The 18,066-nt window shown below is 40.6% G+C and overlaps 1 protein-coding gene and 1 long non-coding RNA gene across 6 annotated transcripts in view; one reads left to right on the top strand and one right to left on the bottom strand.

Moving 5' to 3' along the window:
- The window catches only part of LOC111090112, a 93,217-nt gene that overhangs the window by 22,990 nt on the left and 52,161 nt on the right, over positions 1-18,066 (bottom strand). The window contains exon 3 of one of the 5 annotated variants that reach the window (XR_005354744.1): positions 3,376-4,211. The exons of the other annotated variants lie outside the window; for them this stretch is intronic. The gene's annotated coding sequence lies outside the window, so the exon portion shown is untranslated. Of the gene's footprint in view, positions 1-3,375; positions 4,212-18,066 lie in introns of those variants that run through there. 5 annotated transcript variants of the gene reach the window in all.
- LOC111090505 lies at positions 6,152-10,886 on the top strand. The gene is made up of 3 exons (XR_005354748.1): positions 6,152-6,570; positions 6,748-7,466; positions 10,872-10,886. It is a non-coding gene; the product is annotated as an uncharacterized LOC111090505 (long non-coding RNA).

Here is an 18,066-nt window from a genome sequence, read left to right as displayed (position 1 = left end):
TTATTCAGGAGAGACACAGAGAGAGGCAGAGACATAGGCAGAGGGAGAAGCAGGCTCCTTGTGGGAAGCCTGATACGCTCAACCTCTGAGCCACCCAGGCACCCCAATGGTCTATCTTTTCAATGGCAGTCATCTCCTGATCTGTTGGCCTCACCATTCCTGAATGATAATAAGGCCTACATTTTAAAAGAAGCACTAGCACCATTTCACATTTCCACCAGCAATGAATACGGGACCTAATTTCTCCACATCCTTACCTATACTTGTTATTTTCCTTTTTAAAAATGGATTATTATAGCCATCCTAGTGACTATGAAGTGACATCTCATTGTGGTTCTGATTTGCATTTCTCCAATGACTGACGATGTTGAACATCTTTTCCTGTGCTTATTGGCCATTTGTACATCTTCTTTGAAGAAATGTTTATCAAAATCCTTTGCTCATTCAAAAACTTGGGTTATTTGTCTAACTGTTAAATATCTTTTTTTAAAAAAAAAGTAAGGTCTATGCCCAATGTGGGGCTTGAACTCAGGAGCCTGACATCAAGACACACACTCCACTGACTGAGCCAGTGAGATGCCCAAATATCTTTTTGTTTTTAAGGTATAGATATTCTACATGTTTTTTAGGTATACATCATTTGCCATTAGCACAAGCATATTTTCCTATGCTGTGACTTTCCTTTTTTTTTTAAACCAGAGAAATGTTCATTTATTTCTATTGTAAAATTTTTTATTTTTTTTACATATTTTTTAATTGGAATTCAATTTGCCAACATATAACACTCAGTGCTCATCCCATCAAGTGCCCCCCTCAGTGCCCGTCACCCAGTCACCCCCAACATCTCACCCACCTTCATTCCCACCACCCCTTGTTCCTTTCCCAGAGTTAGGAGTCTCTCATGTTCTGTCTCCCTTTCTGATATTTCCCACTCATCTTTTCTCCTTTCCCCTTTATTCCCTTTCACTATTTTTTATATTCCCCAAATGAATGAGACCATATAATGTTTGTCCTTCTCCAATTGACTTATTTCACTCAGCATAATACCCTCCAGTTCCATCCACGTTGAAGCAAATGGTGGGTATTTGTTGTTCCTAATGGCTGAGGAATATTCCATTGTATACATAGACCACAGTTTCTTTATCCATTCATCTTTCGATGGACACCGAGGCTCCTTCCACAGTTTGGCTATTGTGGACTCTGCCGCTATAAACATCGGGGTGCAGGTGTCCCGGTGTTTCACTGCATCTGTATCTTTGGGGTAAATCCCCAGCAGTGAAATTGCTGGGTCGTAGGGCAGGTCTATTTTTAACTCTTTGAGGAACCTTCACACAGTTTTCCAGAGTGGCTGCACCAGTTCACATTCCCACCGACAGTGCAAGATGGTTCCCCTTTCTCCACATCCTCTCCAACATTTGTGGTTTCCTGCCTTGTTAATTTTCCCTATTCTCACTGGGGTGAGGTGGTATCTCATTGTGGTTTTGGTTTGTATTTCCCTGATGGCAAGTGATGCAGAGCATTTTCTCATGTGCTTGTTGGCCATGCTTATGTCTTCCTCTGTGAGATTATTTTCCTATGCTGTGACTTTCCCTTTTTTAAAATTTTTTTTACATATTTTTTAATTGGAGTTCAATTTGCCAACATATAGCATAACACCCAGTGCTCATCCCATCAAATGACCCCTCACTGCCTGTCACCCAGTCACCCCCACACCCCGCCCACCTCCCTTTCCACCACCCCTTGTTCGTTTCCCAGAGTTAGGAGTCTCTCATGTTCTATTAAACTCAACAGCAAAGAAACAAACAATCCAACCATGAAATGGGCCAAAGACACGGACTTTCCCTTTTTTTTAAGATTTTATTTATTTATTCATGAGAGACAGAGAGGCGGAGACACAGACAGAAGGAGAAGCAGGCTCCATGCAGGGAGCCCGATGTGGGACTCAGTCCTGCATCTCCAGGATCACGCCCTGCACTGAAGGCGGCTCTAAATCACTGAGCCACTTGGGCTTCCCTGACTTTCCTTTTTTACTCTCTTAACAGCATTTTGAGAAGAACAGAAGCTATTCATTTAATGTAGTTGATAAATTTTAATGTAATTTATCAACTTTTTCCTCATATCTAGTTTTGTGTCCTATTTAGGATATCTGTGCTTGAAGCACCTGGGTGGCTTAGTGGTTGAGCATCTACATGCACCTCAGGTTGTGATCCTGCGGTCCTGGGATTGAGTCCTGCAACAGGCTCCCCGCAGGGAGCCTGCTTCTCCCTCTGCCTATATCTCTGCCTCTCTTTCTGTGTCTCTTATGAATAAATAAATAAAATCTTTTTAAAAAGAGGATATCTGTGCTTTGTCTAAACCCATGAAACTGTCTTCAACACTATTTTCTAAAAGTTCAACTGTTTTACATTCAGCATTTGGGTCTGTGATGATTCTGGAATTTATTTTTGTATATAGCACCAGGTTGGGTCTAGATTAAATTATTTCCATATGGATATGAAATTTACTCTGCACCATTTATTGAAAATTACATCCTCTACTTACTAAACTGCAGTGCCACTTTTACCATAAAACAAATGACCACATACATGTGGGTCTGTTTCTAGACTCTATTGCATTAGCCAACATGTCTGTCCTTACACCAATACCACAATGTCTTAATTACTATAAAATTCTAGTAAGACTGGTTATCTGTTACTGTAAGTATTCCAACTTTGTTTTTCTTCCTCAAGATAGCCTTAGCTCTTTTTAGGCCTTTGTATTTCCATATACATTTTAGAATTAGCTTAACAACGTCCACAAAAAAACAACCAAAAAAAAAGGTTCTATAGATCAATCAGGAGAGATGACATCTTTACAATATGGTCTTCGATCCATGAACATGGTCTAATCCTTCCTTGCATTCAAGTCTTCTTTAATATATTTCATGAATGTTGTATAATTTTATATGTAGAGGTCCTAAGGGGGAAGAGGTCATAAGAACCTCCAATTTGTAGCCAAGTCAGGCAAAAGTGTGGGTAACCTGGGTACCTACCACTTGCAGCTGGCATGTGAAGAGAATTAGTCTTCAGGAACTGAGCCTTTAACCTGTGAGATCTTATACTATTTCCAGACAGTGTCAGAATTAAACTGTAGGACCTCCAGCTACTGCCATAATTGCTTGCTGTCAGAAAAATCCCTACACATTTGCTGATCAGAAGTGTCAGAAGTGGAGTGTTCTGTGCAAGTAGTAAAGGAGGCAAACAGAAGGAAATACTGGGTTTTTCCTTATACAGATGTTAATTTGCTTTTTTCACTTTCATTTTCCCACGAGTATACAGAGTTTTGCAAGAGCTACATGATGTGTGGTACATGGCAACAGACTGAATGCACAGGATATGAGAATCCAATTATATTTTATTCAGCCAGATATTAAATACATTTGCAAAAATGTAAAACGTGCCACTCTGCTCACAAATGTTTCGGAAAAATATTTTCATGACAACACGTGAAGGTTTTTTATTGTTATCTTTAAATTAACAAATATTGAACCTTTTCAGCTTTAATTCCAAAATAGAAAATACCAATAGTTACAACTCACATAAACTAAAGCTTTTGGGGGGTTCTCAAAAAACTTAAGAGTGAAAGGGGTCCTGAAACCAAAGGGTTTCAGAACTAAGGTTTTAGAGTCAGCCCCAGGAGTGCATTAGTTGGTCATGCTCCCCTGGCCGGCAGTAATGGCTAACCTGTGCATCCTCACCTGCCACCAGTGCCTCACCCTGGAGATCAGAAGAACTGCAGGGCATCACTTCTTGTAGTCCTACTATCCACTCATTGGGCTGTACCTTTTCTTCAGAGGTCTGAGCATCAGCCATGCAGCTCCCCCTTCTCTAAGTCCTGTAACACCACCTCATCGTTTTGTTCTCCCAGGTCTAGGAGTGGGAGTGGAGTTACCTTAGCCTTTACCTTTTGCTCTTACAGGATTCCAGTCCCTGTGTGGTCAATCCTGTTTTAAATCCACTCTGTTGGAAATACCTATAGTGTCTGTTGTCCTGACTGAACTCTGATTGATATTCCTGCTATACTAAATATCCTCTCCTTACATGCCTCTGAGAGGGCCCTGTAGCCCTACAAGAAAGGACTCCAAATACGTGGAGGTAGCAAAGACCATCACAATGCCAATCACCAGAAACAGAGGTCCAAATGCTTCTGCCCACTGCATCTTGGGATCAGAGCTGCCAAGAAAAATACAACACAGTCAAGCACTGGATGAGACACTTATACTCACATAAAGAAGAGATAGCACAAGATCAGCTCAATAGTGGATGTCTGGGCAGTGGGTGCAATTGGCCTTTATGTCTCCTTCACAGAGTCTGAAATACTAAAAGCTGAGGTTGTGCCTGAGGGCACAGGCACTTAAGCAGAACAAAAGAATACATGATGAGCCTAAAACAGGGAAAGATATTCCCATACAAGGTGATAAACCCTGCACAGGCTGTGTGGGCTTTTTATCTCTTGATGAGAAAGCGTTCCAGGCCCAAGGCCCATTCTTACGTGGCAAGCGGAGGTTGAAAGTCTATGCACATGAGACTGCTTTTCCTAACACATTCCCTGAAGACTTCCCTGACTCTCAGAGTGTGTCCATTACTGCTGTTCTTGGTGCTTCTGGGTCTGTGCCTGTGCTTAAATACAGTTGTGTCTCTTCCAACTCACATTGGAATCTATATTTGTAGACTTCCCTGTGTCATCTCCTACCCACTTACAAGTCTCTACAAATTGGCTCCTCATAACCTCTACTCCCCTAAAACAACCAGCTAAGGGAACTATCAGCTAAAACCCAGTGGTATTAGCATCCACTGAGTTCTTCCTTGAGTCAGTAATTACTATGGTCTTTGAAATATCTGCTAGTCTTCTAATGATGCATAACAAATTCCCTCAAACTTAGTTATTAACTCACAGTTCTATAGATTAGAATGTCTAGGTTTCTACAATGCTCAGAATCTCACAAAGGTAAAATCAAGGTGTTGGCCAGGCTGTGTTCTCATTTGGAGCTAGGATCTTCTTCAGAACAAATATGGTTACGACAGAATTCAGATTCTTGATATTATAGATATAATATAGGCCCCATTTCCTTGCTGGATATTAGCTGGGATCCTCTTCAGCTAGGGGCTGCCTGCATTCCTTGCCATGTGGCCTCCTCCATCTTTAAGCTAGCAATGGAGAATCTCCTTTGACTGCCCTCCATCCTATGCCTTGAATCATTTTTGCCAGCAAGACCTAGACCCTTTTAAGAACTCACCGGATTAGGGTTGTCCCAGGGAAGATATTTTTCCTGTCTTAGAGTTAATTGAGAGGGGAGCTTAATTACATGTACCAAATCCCTCTACAGTAGCACATAGATTAGTACTTGAATGAATAACAGGGAAAAGATGTGTGTACACTAGGGAGCAGTACTCTTGGGACCATCTTAGAATTCTGCTTACCACAATGGTGATTTCCCATTTCCATCATTTTATCCACACTTAAAGTAGATGGCATTCTACTTTAAGAAAGACCGTCCTCTTTTTTACCTTCTCTCTATTTCGGTCAGTATGGACTAAAGAATTCTTTTCTAATTCAATATATTTTATAATCTATTGTTGACATTATTCCTTTTCCTTTCCTTCTGATTGTAGATCTCTTAGTTTTGTTTTTTTTTTAAGATTTTATTTATTTATTCATGAGAGACAGAGAGAGAGAATGAGAGAGAGAGAGAGAGGCAGAGACACAGGCAGAGGGAGAAGCAGGCTCCATGCAGAAACCCGATGTGGGACCAGATCCCAGGACTCCAGGATCACGCCCTGGGCTGAAGGCAGGCGCCAAACTGCTGAGCCACCCAGGGATCCCCAGATTTTGTTTTTGTTTTTGTTTTTTACTGGACTTGGCTATTTCCTCTCTCCCACCATTTTCAAGAGGCCACTCTGGTACTGCCTTCCTGTGAGGTCTGCAGATAGGGGTGTGAAGCAAGGAGGAGCCAGGATCAGATTTTACTGGCTACCAGCCAATCCCTATCAGGGCTGGTGGAATCAATGTCCTGATAGAGGATGGAACCTGGCTTCAAGCTCAGAGTCCTGGAAGACAGGAGAACCGTGGGACCACGCCCTCTTATGCAGACAGCCAATCAGAACTTGAGGTGCTGGTTTCTCCATTGTGAAGAAATGGCCTTTAACTGTTGGGAGTCTTGGGATGCTAGAGTCCTGGGTTAGAACAAGGGGAGGTATAGTGGGTTTAGTTCTCTGTTTTCAAGACACTTGGGATCTGTCTTTGGGTGGAAAGATCATGACCCCAAAACAAGCTCCAGACGCAGGGGCCCCACCCGCTGCAGGGGCCCCACCCGCTGCAGGGGCTCCACCTGTGGCAGAGGCCCCACCCGCTGCAGGGGCCCCACCTGTGGCAGAGGCCCCACCCGCTGCAGAGGACTCTAAGAAGCCACCAGAGATAACACAGACACCTGAAGAACTGGCATTTTATGCCCCGAATTACATATATTTGACCATCCTGGCCGTAATTACTTTCCCTCCCCTGGGATTACTAGCTGTATTCTTCAGTTACAAGGTAAAACAATGCCTGTGCCGGGGCCCATCCTGCCCTCTACCAGCCGCTTGCGCCTGCTTCCGTCCTGGGAAGGGACGGGTAGGGGTTTCCCCTCAGTGACCATTGGTCTCCAGCCCTTCCCCAAGGGGTCACAAAGCTAGTCTCAGAAGTCCACATCTAAAGCTCCTATCCCTACAGACCACGCAGGCCAACAAGAACAGCCAATGGGAAGATGCTTACATCAACTCAGGCCGAACTGGTTGGCTGGATGTATTCTCCATACTCATCGGTTTAGCCATCATTTATGTCTATGCCCTATTTATGTGAAGGCCAGGAAGTAGTCCATGGGTCCACCCCAAACAGCATCCAGCCACCAAAACACTAACCAGCCCAATCAGCTACCATGCAAGAAACCAACAGCTAAGACATCTTCTAGCCAAGAAACCTATCAGCCAAGGAACCCAACATCCAAGCAACCCACTAGCCCAGGGACATCATACCACTTCATCTTCTTGGCCTCCAGAGCCATCTTCATCCACCGTGGGGGTCCTCATTTTCATGCCCTGGATGTGCTTAGCTCCTTGATACTGGGTTGCTCTTTCAGAAAAATATTTACTTAAACCAATAAAAATAAAGGGAATGTTCCAGCTTCTCCACCTGATCTTAGCCAAAAGGCCAAGAAGTGATGTTGTTCCAGCTTCTCATGTGTGTGCATATGTATGTCTGTTTCTGAGTCAGTGTCTGTGTTTTGCTAGGGCTACATGTTTCCTATCTCACTTTTTCTAGTAAAACAGTAATCTCCAGCTTTTGAGATCCCAAAGTCAAACTGTTAAGGGAAGAATGGAAAGACTCCAAGAAATAAACAATAGATTTGGTGGTAGAGCTGATGAAGACCACCTCTCTCCCAGTCCTGAAAGGTAAATGGTCCCCTATTCATGGAATGGGGGAAGTAAAGAAAGAGAAATTAGATGTAAGTATATCCCTAAGGAGGTACCTAAGGCCCACGTCTCAGGAAGGGGTGAGGTGTCAAAGATCTCAGAGACCACTTGTATGACCTCTTCACAAATAAGTCCTACAGAGGTTCCAAGATCACAAAAAAATATGCTGCATGGTGTGGAGGTCTAGGAATAAATAGCCTTAGACAGCCAAGTAGGATAGCCTATATCTCAGCTTGGTGAAAATGAGGTGGGGTCTATAGGAATGCCAAGTGCCAGGGTGGGAGTGACTATCAGAGGCAAGCCAGGGTACCACAAGAGCCAGAATGAAGGAAAACAGAAATTTAGGCTGACACCATGGACAAAAAACACCCAGGGGTTCCTACTGGTACCTTAACTTCATTAATAAACCCAAATTTAGACCCAAAACTGCTAGACTTCGCAGAATTAAGTTTCCATAGTCAAGAAGAATGGGGATTATCAATAAAAAGGAGGTTGAGTAGCTGTGGAAAAGACTGCTAGCTCTACCAAAGCTCATCTTTTCTTCCTGCCATGACTTAGCCACATGTCCTAGGTTCCCCTGTGTGGCTATGAGACTGTCTTTAGCTCTATGGAATGTGACCAGAAGTGATGTGCTCCATGAACCACCCTGGCCTTTAAATTATGCCCCATGGGTACTCTCTTCCATACTCTTCCTTCCCTAGCTGACACACATGATGATTTGAAGGCCACATGTCATAGAAAGGAAGAACTCCCATCAACCTTTGTCTCTGAACCACTCTAGGAACAATCGCTGTTTCCCCAACTGCATTTCATTGTTCAGTGGAAAATATGTGTTGTGCCATCATGTGTCTGGTTTATCTACTCTATAATGCAATCCAGTCAAACCAGTGAAGATGCAGGAAAATAGAGTTACATTTCTCAAACATCTGGAGTTGTTCCTTGAAATTCACACCCAGCAGACAGACCCATCTTGTTGGGTGGTTTATAGGAAAATAATGAGTGAAGGAAACAACAAAGGTCTTAGTCCAGAGTTAACCTTAATCTTAGCTATCATGATGCTGTGTTTCTCTGTTCCATGATCCTGGGTATCTCTTGTGGATTACATCTGTTTATGGGACAATGCTTCATGTTGTGCATGTATCTGGAGAGGGTATTATGCTTAGTTGTCTGCTGTTAGTGGGTCTAGAGGGTCAGTCATCTCTATCCCTCCCAGACTAGCCCAGAAAGCTGGGCTTGTCACATTCAGCTGCAAAGCCATGTGGAGTCAGGATAGCCCATGTCAACATGAACATCCAGGTCCAAAAAGGTCACATTGTGCTACAAAACTTAGAAAGCCAGCCATTTTTTCTCCATTTCAGTTCTTTGACTCCCCCCTAACCTATATTCCACTCTCAGGCATTCATATGGTTTTTACCAAATTTGTGAATACAAAACAAAACAAAATTTATAGTCTTGTATCTTGAAACATCATCAGTGGAATTACTATAATGAAACATGCAGATTTAACAACTTTACTGACTCCTCTCTCCCACTACTTCCCAGTGAATGAGGTCACAATTCTGAACTCAATTTACAGGTTTCCATTTCATTATGCCTGTATAAGTATGTTCTATTACTGGGCCATGATGTTGATTACATACTCTTGCTGAACTAATACTTGAACTCAGCAGCCAAGCAACCCATCTGCCGAAAAATCCTTCAGATTTTTCTTCCTTTTCTTTTTCCTCTCCTTCCTCTTCCTCCACCTTCTTCTCGTTCGCATTCTGACTCTCCTGTCCCTTCTCCTGCTTGTCCTCATCTTCCTCTACTGTTTGTTTCATTTGCTCAGTTATCTAAGTGGCCCTTTAGTAATTATTCCCAATTCTCCAGAAGAATTCTATCACTGCTTTCGACAGAATTTCCCCCTGGTCAAATAAGCCGAGTAACTTTTCAATTCTCTTTTTCCCTTGGATCTTGAAACCTGTTTATTTATTTCCTTGGAATTTTTTATTTACACAACGTTCACATAAATACATTCTCATAGAGAATCAAGTAATGCAAAGTATGGAAGAGCTCACCTCATGGCTGGCCAAGGTATCACTTTCCCCTCTCAAAGGTAATTGCTGTTGATATTTTGTTGTAACTCTTTCTAGTTACCTTTCTATGCATTTCCATGTGCACCGTGTCCACACACATTGACATCACGCTCTTTTTCTGCTCTCCACTAGGTCTTGGTGATCTTTTCCTATTAGTACTGAAGATCATCAACACTGAATGCCCTGTATTCCACTTATGAATAATCTCCCTCTGTCCTCTTTAGGTCCAAAGGGTACATTCCCATGTTCTCAGACCTGCCTTTCCTCCTTCAGCAATAGCTCATGGGTCTCCAGCACCTGGCATGAACCTGTGGGCCTTTTTGTTTCCTGGGAGGATAAGGATATCCTGAGCAGGACAAGAGGGAGAGTATCAATAGAATAAACAGCTGCAGGAGAGCAGATTATGTTCCATACCATGAACTGGTTTTGCAAATTTTCTTTCTGACCTCTGAAAACTTAAAAAACTTTACGACACTCAGATATGACATTATCATATCCTATGACTGTGATTCTTAACCTCTTACAGTCTTCAATTCTGATAACCCATTTACTGCATCACCCTTGTAACAATACTTAAAATGATGTCTTTATGTTCTGGAAGAAAGACGTACTTTTGGGGCACCTGGGTGGCTCAGTAGTTGAGCATCTGCTTTTAGCTCAGGTCATGATCCCCAAGTCCTGGGATTGAGTCCTGCATCGGCTCCCTGCAGGGAGCCTGCTTCTCTCTCTGCTTATGTTTCTGCCTCTTTCTGTGTGAATAAATAAAATCTCTAAAAATAAAGAAAGCGAGATGTACTTTTGAATTTTCTTTGTTAAATTGGAAGATTACTAGCATGAAATCCATAAATGGGGGATTAAAAAGAGAAAAATACTTCCCCCACTCAAGAAATATTCCCCAATAACCCTCTTACTCCAACTAAGAGTAGATTTCTTATTTAAATGAAGAGTTTGAGAATCTGAGTCTAACTTAAATCAAGAATACACTGGATCTCCAATTTTTAAAATTATTTATTGACTGGCATAAGAGTGTAGAACTCTTATGTATATACCAATGAACTTCCACAAACTTTCACAAAATACACACCTATGTAACCTGCTCCTGAAACAAGGCACAGAGTAGAAGACCCCTGTGTCCTCTTTCAATCACTTCCCCACAAAAGATGACCCCTACCCTAACCTTCTCTCTCTTTTTTTTTCTTCTCTCTATTTTTAAAATAACTGCCTGGTAGGCTACATCAGAAATCTCTATCCCAAATTTACTATCGGGACCTTTCTGTTGATGGATATTTAGATTATTCCTATCTTTCAGCTGCCACAAACAATTCCGCAAAGAACATCCATGAGCATGCTTTTCCGTTCATATGAGCAAGTATATCTCCAGGACAGAGTCCAAGAAGTAAGATTGCAGGGTTGAAGCATAAAGACCTTTGGATGCTTTGATGGCTAACACTATGATGACTTCTGCAAAGGCTTCATCAAATCACACTCCCAGCCTCAATGTTTGAAAGAATCATTCTTTGCTTTCTTGTTGGTACATGATATCATCAATCCCATAAATTTCTGTCAATTTGATGAGTGAGAAGTAATAGCTTCTTATTGCTTTAAGTTGAATTTCTCTGATAGGTTGTGAATTTGAGCATTGCTATGGACTAAGTTTTGTCCCTCCAAAACTCATATTTTTAAAAAAGATTTTATTTATTTGTTCATAAGAGACACACAGAAAGGGAGGCAGAGACACAGGCAGAGGGAGGAGAAGCAGGCTTCATGCAAGGAGCCCGATGCAGGACTTGATCCTGGGAATCCAGGATCATGCCCTGAGCCAAAGGCAGAGGCTCAACCACTGAGCCACCCAGGCATCCCCATCTTAAAATTCCAGTGGCAGTTTACAAAACTAGAAAAAACACTCCTAAAATTTGTGTGGAATCACAAAAGACTCCAAATAGCCAGAGCAATCTTGAGAAAGAAGAACAAAGCTGGAGGTATCACACTTCCTGATTCCAAACTAAACCAAAAATCTAAAGTAATCAAAGTAGTATGGAACTGGGATAAAAATAGACATATACACCAATACAACAGAATGGAGAGCCCAGAAATAAACCCCAGCATTTGTGATCAACTAATATTTGACAAAGGAGCCATGAATACTCAATAGGGAAAGCATAGTCCCTTCAATAAATAGTACTGGGAAAACTACAGAAGAATGAAATTGGGCCCTTATCTTGCACCACAAACAAAAATTAACTCAAAATGGATTAAAGACTTCAACATGGCGGTATGCCTGGGTGGCTCAGTGGTTGAGCATCTGCCTTTGGCTCAGGGTATGATCCTGAAGTTCAGGATCGAGTCCTGCATCGGGCTCCTCGCAGGGAGCCTGCTTCTCCCTCTGCCTGTGTCTCTGCCTCTCTCTGTGTCTCTCATGAATAAATAAATAAAATTTTATTTTTTAAAAAAGACTTCAATATAGAATTGAAACCATAAAACTCATAGAAGAAAACACAGAGAAAATCTCCTTGACATTGGTACTGGCAAAGATATTTTTGGATATGACAATGATAGCACAAATAACAAAAGGTAAAATAAATATGTTAGACTATATCAATCTAAAAAACTTATGCACAGCAAAACACCCAAACAAACAAACAAAAACAAAACAAAAACGATCAACAATATCCGAAGGCAATCTATGGAAAGGGAAAAAATATTTGCAAACTATATATGTGATAATGGGTTCTATCAAAAATATATAAAGAACTCACATAACTTGGGATGCCTGGGTGCCTCATTGTCTACCATCAGCTCAGGTCATGATCTCAGAGTTCTGAAAACGAGCCCTACATTGGGTTCCCTGCTTAGGGGGGAACTGTCTCTCCCTTCCTCCCCTGCTTGCGCTCTCTCTCTGAAATAAATAAAATCTTAAAAAAAGAACTCCCTGCATCCTGATTTCATAGCAGCAATGTCCACAATAGCCAAACTGTGAAAGGACCCAAAATGTCCTTCAACAGATGAATGAATGAATAAAGATATGGTACATATACACAATGGAATATTACTCAGCCATCAGAAAGGATGAATTCTTGTCATTTACATCAACGTAGATGGAACTAGAGAATATTATACTGAGTGAAATAAGTCAATTGGAAAAAAAACAATTATCATATGGTTTCATTCATATGTAGAATATAAGAAACAGTGAAAGGGACCATAAGGGAAGGAGGGGGAACTGAATGGGGAAAAATTAGAGAAGAAGAAGAAAAACCATGAGAGATTCTTAACTCTCGGATACAAACTGAGGGTTGCTGAAGGGGAGGTGGGGAGGATGGGGTAACTGAGTGACAGGCATTAAGGAGGGCACATGATTTGATGAGCACTGAGTGTTATGCTATATGATGATAAATTGAATTTAAATAAACAAAAAATCTTAAAAAGAACTCATACAACTCAATAATGAAACAACAAACAGTCTACTTTAAAAATGGGCAGAAGAACTGAATAGAGACTTTTCCAGGGCAGCCCCGGTTTAGTGCTGCCTTCAGCCCAGGGTGTGATCCTGGAGACCTGGGATTGAGTCCCATGTCAGGCTCCCTGCATGGAGCCTGCGTCTGTGTCTCTGCCCATCTCTCTCATTCTGTGTGTGTGTGTGTGTGTGTGTGTGTGTGTGTGTGTGTCTCATGAATAAATAAAATCTTTAAAAAAATAGAGACTTTTCCAAAGACAACAAGCAAATGGTCAACAGGTATATGAAAAGATGCTCAATATGGATAATCATCGGGAAATGCAGGTCAAATCCACAATGAGATATCGCCTCACACCTGTTAGAATGACTATCATCAAAAAGACAAAAGAGGGTGGCTCAGTGGTTGAGCATCTGCCTTTGGCTTAGGGTGTGATCCCAGATTCCCAGGATGGAGTCCATCATCGGGCTCCCCGCAGGGAGCCTGCTTTTCCCTCTGCCTGTGTCTCTGCCTCTCTGTGTCTCTCATGAATAAATAAATAAATAAATAAATAATCTAAAAAAAAAGACAAAAGGTAAGTGGTGGAGGATGAGGAGAAAAGAGGAAATTTGTGCACTGTTGGTGAGAATGTAAATCCATACAACTACTAAGGAAAACAATATGGAGTTCCACAAAAAAAAAAAAAATAAAAGTACCATATGATCCAGCAACCCACTTCTGAGTGTATAGCCATAGGAAATGAAAACAGGCTCCCAAAGACACATCTGCACTCCTGTGTTTATTGCAGCATTATTCACAATAGATAAGACATGGAAACAATATCCATTAATGGGTGAATGGATAATAAAGATGTGGTAAAATATACACAAATACACATTTGTATTATATATGTTATATATTTATTTGTTATATAGTATGTATCTGAATATATATATTCACCCATGAAAGAAATGAAATTATGCCCATATGCAACAGCATGAGTGATATAAGTCAGACAGAGAGAGATAAAACACCTTATGATATCACTGATATGTGTAATCTAAGAAACTCAAACTCATAGAATCAGAGAGTAGAATAGTGGTTGCCAGAGGCTGGGGGTGGGAGTACTGGGGAGATGTTGCTCAAAACTACAAACTTCCAATGAGAAGAACAATAGGTTCTGGGGACTTAATGCACAAAATTGTGATGGTAGATGACAATGCTGTACTATGTACTTGAAAGTTGCTAAGAGAGTAAATCTTAAAAAGTCTCACTACCAGATGCCATGAGGGAGATGTTAGCAAACACTACAGTGAGGATAATATTGCAATATATAAAAGTGTATCAAGGGGTGCCTGGATGCTTCAGTAGGTTAAGCCTCCGACTTTGGCTCAGGTCATGATCTCAAGATCCTGGGCACCAGCCCTGTGTCAGGCTCCACACACAGCTCTCCCTTTCCCTCTGCCCCTCCCGCCTGCTCGTACTTTCTCTCTTTCTTCCTCTTTCTCAAATAAATAAATAAATAAATAAAATCTTTTAAAAAAATGAAAGTATCAAAGCAACAGGTTGTATACCTTAAAATGACACAATATTGTATGTCAATTACAATTGCCTCTTGAACAATGTGGTGGGGGAACCCCCAGTCAGTTGAAAATCTACCTATAACTTTTGACTCCCCAAAAATTTAACTACTAATAGCCTACTGTAGACCAGCCTTACTGATAACATACACAGTCAATTAACATGTATTTTGTATGCTATATGCAGCACATATTGTGCATGTATTGTATTCTACAATAATCTAGAGAAAAAATGTCATAAGGAAAAGAAAATACATTTACAGTGCTCTACATATATTTATTGAGAAAAGAACTCTACAGGGTCGCCTGGGTGGCTCAGTGATTTAGCCCTGCCTTCTACCCAGGACATGACCCTGGAATTCCAGGATCGAGTCCCACATTGGGCTCCCTGCATGGAGCCTGCTTCTCCCTCTGCCTATGTCTCTGCCTCCCTGTGTGTGTGTCTCTCATGAATAAATAAGTAAATCAAATAAATAAATAAATAAATAAATAAATAAATAAATAAAATCTTAAAAAAAAAAAAAGAACTCTACATATGGCTTCCCAGGTGGGCCAGGGGCTGCATTAATTTATGATGTGTTATTGAGTCAATAATGTCAACAATGAACTTCCTTCATTCTTGTCAGTTCCAGGAATTCTTGTCAGAAATAGAAGCTGAATATGCTCTTTTAAAGAAGAATCATGGGCAGCCCCGGTGGCTCAGCGGTTTAGCGCCGCCTTCAGCCCAGGGCGTGATCCTAAACAACCGGCATCCAGTCCCACGTCGGGCTCCCTGCACAGAGCCTGCTTCTCCCTCTGCCCGTCTGTCTGTCTGTCTCTCTCTCTCTGTCATGAATCAATAAATAAAATCTTAAAAAAAATTAAAGAAGAGTCAGATGGAAATTATAGAACTAAAAAAATATAGTAATGAAATAAAACACTCACTGTAGGGGCCCAATAGAATAATGGAGATGACAGAGGAAAGAGTCTATTTGAAGACAAAAATTACACAATTTGAACAACAGAGAGAGAAAAAACATTGAAACGAAAATTAACAGAACCTCAGTGACCTGGGAACAGTACTAAAAGATTTAACATGCATGACATGGGAGTCCCTGAAGGAGACTTTCTATGGTGTGGTTCAGGGGGGCAAAAAAAAAGTTTTTTAAAAAGAAAGAAGGGATGACTAAATAATTCTCAATTTTGCAAAAGGCTTAAACCTGCACATTCTGAAAGCTCAATTACCCTCAAAAAAAAAAATCAATGCAAAGAAACCCATGGTTGGACCATATTACTTAAACAGCTAGAAACTAGAGACAAAGAAATGGTTATAAACTCATCCAAGGAAAAAATTACACATTGCATAGAGGGAAACAAAAATTCAAAAAACTATGAATCTCTTACTAGCAGTCTTGACCACTAAAGGGAAGGGGAACTATATATTTAACTGTGAGGAGAAAAGAACTGTTGACCTAGAACTCTGTATCTAGTGAAAATGGTCTTCAGGAATGAAAGTGAAATAAAGACAGTTTTAGGTGAGGGGAAGCTAACAGAATACACTGTTACAGACCTATCTAAAAGAAATGCTAAAGTTAATTCTTCCAAGAACAGAAATGATACTAGAGGAAAACTTGGAATGTCAGAAGAAGGAGAAGCAACAGAAATGGTCAAGATTTGGGTAAATATGACAGACTGTTCTCCTTCTGATTCTTTATATATGACAGTTGAGAGCAAAAATATAGCACTGATGAGATTTTTCAATGTATGTGTGTGATACATACAGAAACTAAAACATAAAGGGGGCGAGTTGAAGTGACCAATATGGCTGCAGGTTGCTATATTCCATATTCCACCTAAAGTTGTAAAATATTAATTCTAGGTAGACTATGAAAATCTGGAGTATCTTTATGGTAATATCTACAGCAAGAGCTAGCAAAATTTACAAAGATATATCCTCAAAAGGCACAAGAGATAACTTAAATGGACTACTAAAATAATTCAAGTAATCCAAAAAGAAGCAGGAAAGATAAAGAAAACAAAGGAATGAGGGACACCTGGGTGGTTCAGTGGTTTAGCACCTGCCTTCCACCCAGGGTGTGATCCTGGAGTCCCAGGACCAAGTCCCGCATTGGGCTCCCTGCATGGAGCCTGCTTCTCCCTCTGCCTATGTCTCTGCCTCTCTCTCTCTCTCTCTGTGGTCTCTCCTGAATAAATAAATAAAATCTAAAAAAAAAAAAAAAAGGAAATAAAAAAAAAGAGAAGCAGAGAATAATTTTTAAAAGGTAGAATTAAGGCCAAATATACCAATCTTCACTTTATTTTTTTAAAGATTTTATTTATTTATTCATGAGAGACACAGAGAGAGAGAGAGAAACAGAGGCAAAGACAGAAGCAGGCTCCATGCAGGGGGCCCCACGCGGGACTCAATCCCTTGTCTCCAGGATCACACCCTAGGCTGCAAGCGGCGCTAAACCACTGCAACACCAGGGCTGCCCCCAATCTTCACTTTAAATGCAAAAGTTACAATATAGATATTGTCAGAATTACTAAAATTTAAAAAAACAAGACCCATATATATCCTGTCTATAAGAAACCCACATTAAATATTATGATACATGTAGGATAAAGTAAAGAATGGAGGAAAAAACAGGCAAACACTACCAAATAAAAACACTACCAAAACAATGATGGGTGGTTATATCATTATCAGACAAAGTAGATGTCAGGGCAAGGATAACTAACAAGGACAAAGAAAGACATTAAATAGTGATAAAAAGGACAATTCAACAGGAAGGTATAAGAATCCTAAACATATGAGCACTGACAACAGAACTTCAAAATACAAGATAAACATGGTAAAACAAAAGGAGAAATAGACCAAGTCACAATTATAGTTGAAGACTTGGCATTCCTCTCTCAATAACTAAGACAAGTAAACAGAAAATTAGTGAGGATATAGAAAATCTGAACACCATCAACTAACCGTATCTAACTGTTATTTATAGAATGCTGTATCCAAAGAAGGTAGGTACACATGTATTTTTTTTTTTTTTGAGGGAGAGAAAGAGGAGAGAGTGCCCACATACGCAAATGGTGGGGGGAGGAGTAGATGGAGAGAGAATCATAAACAGACTCCTGGCCCAGTGTGGAGTGGGATGTGAGGCTGATCTCAGAATCTTCAGATCATGACCTGAGCTGAAATCAAAATTAGGATGCTTAGATTGAACCACCCACGCACCCAGCAGATACCTATTCTTTTCAAGTACACAGGGAACTTTATCAAAATAGAACACATACTTGCTCATTAAACAAATCTTAACAAATTCCCAAGAATTAAAATTATAAAAAGCATACAAAATCACAGAAAGAAAACCATACAAAGTCATATTATCTGACTGTATGAGAATGCTAATATGCCCCCCACCAATATTCCTGCCCCTGGGGTATAACCCTATATAATAATCCCTGACTATCAATATGATGAGATATCTCTCCTGTGACTAAATTAGGCTAC

This window comes from Canis lupus, chromosome 1 (assembly GCF_011100685.1).
Source record: "Canis lupus familiaris isolate Mischka breed German Shepherd chromosome 1, alternate assembly UU_Cfam_GSD_1.0, whole genome shotgun sequence".
In the NCBI taxonomy this organism is placed as follows: Eukaryota; Metazoa; Chordata; class Mammalia; order Carnivora; family Canidae; genus Canis; species Canis lupus.
This window is presented reverse-complemented; position numbering and strand designations above follow the sequence as displayed.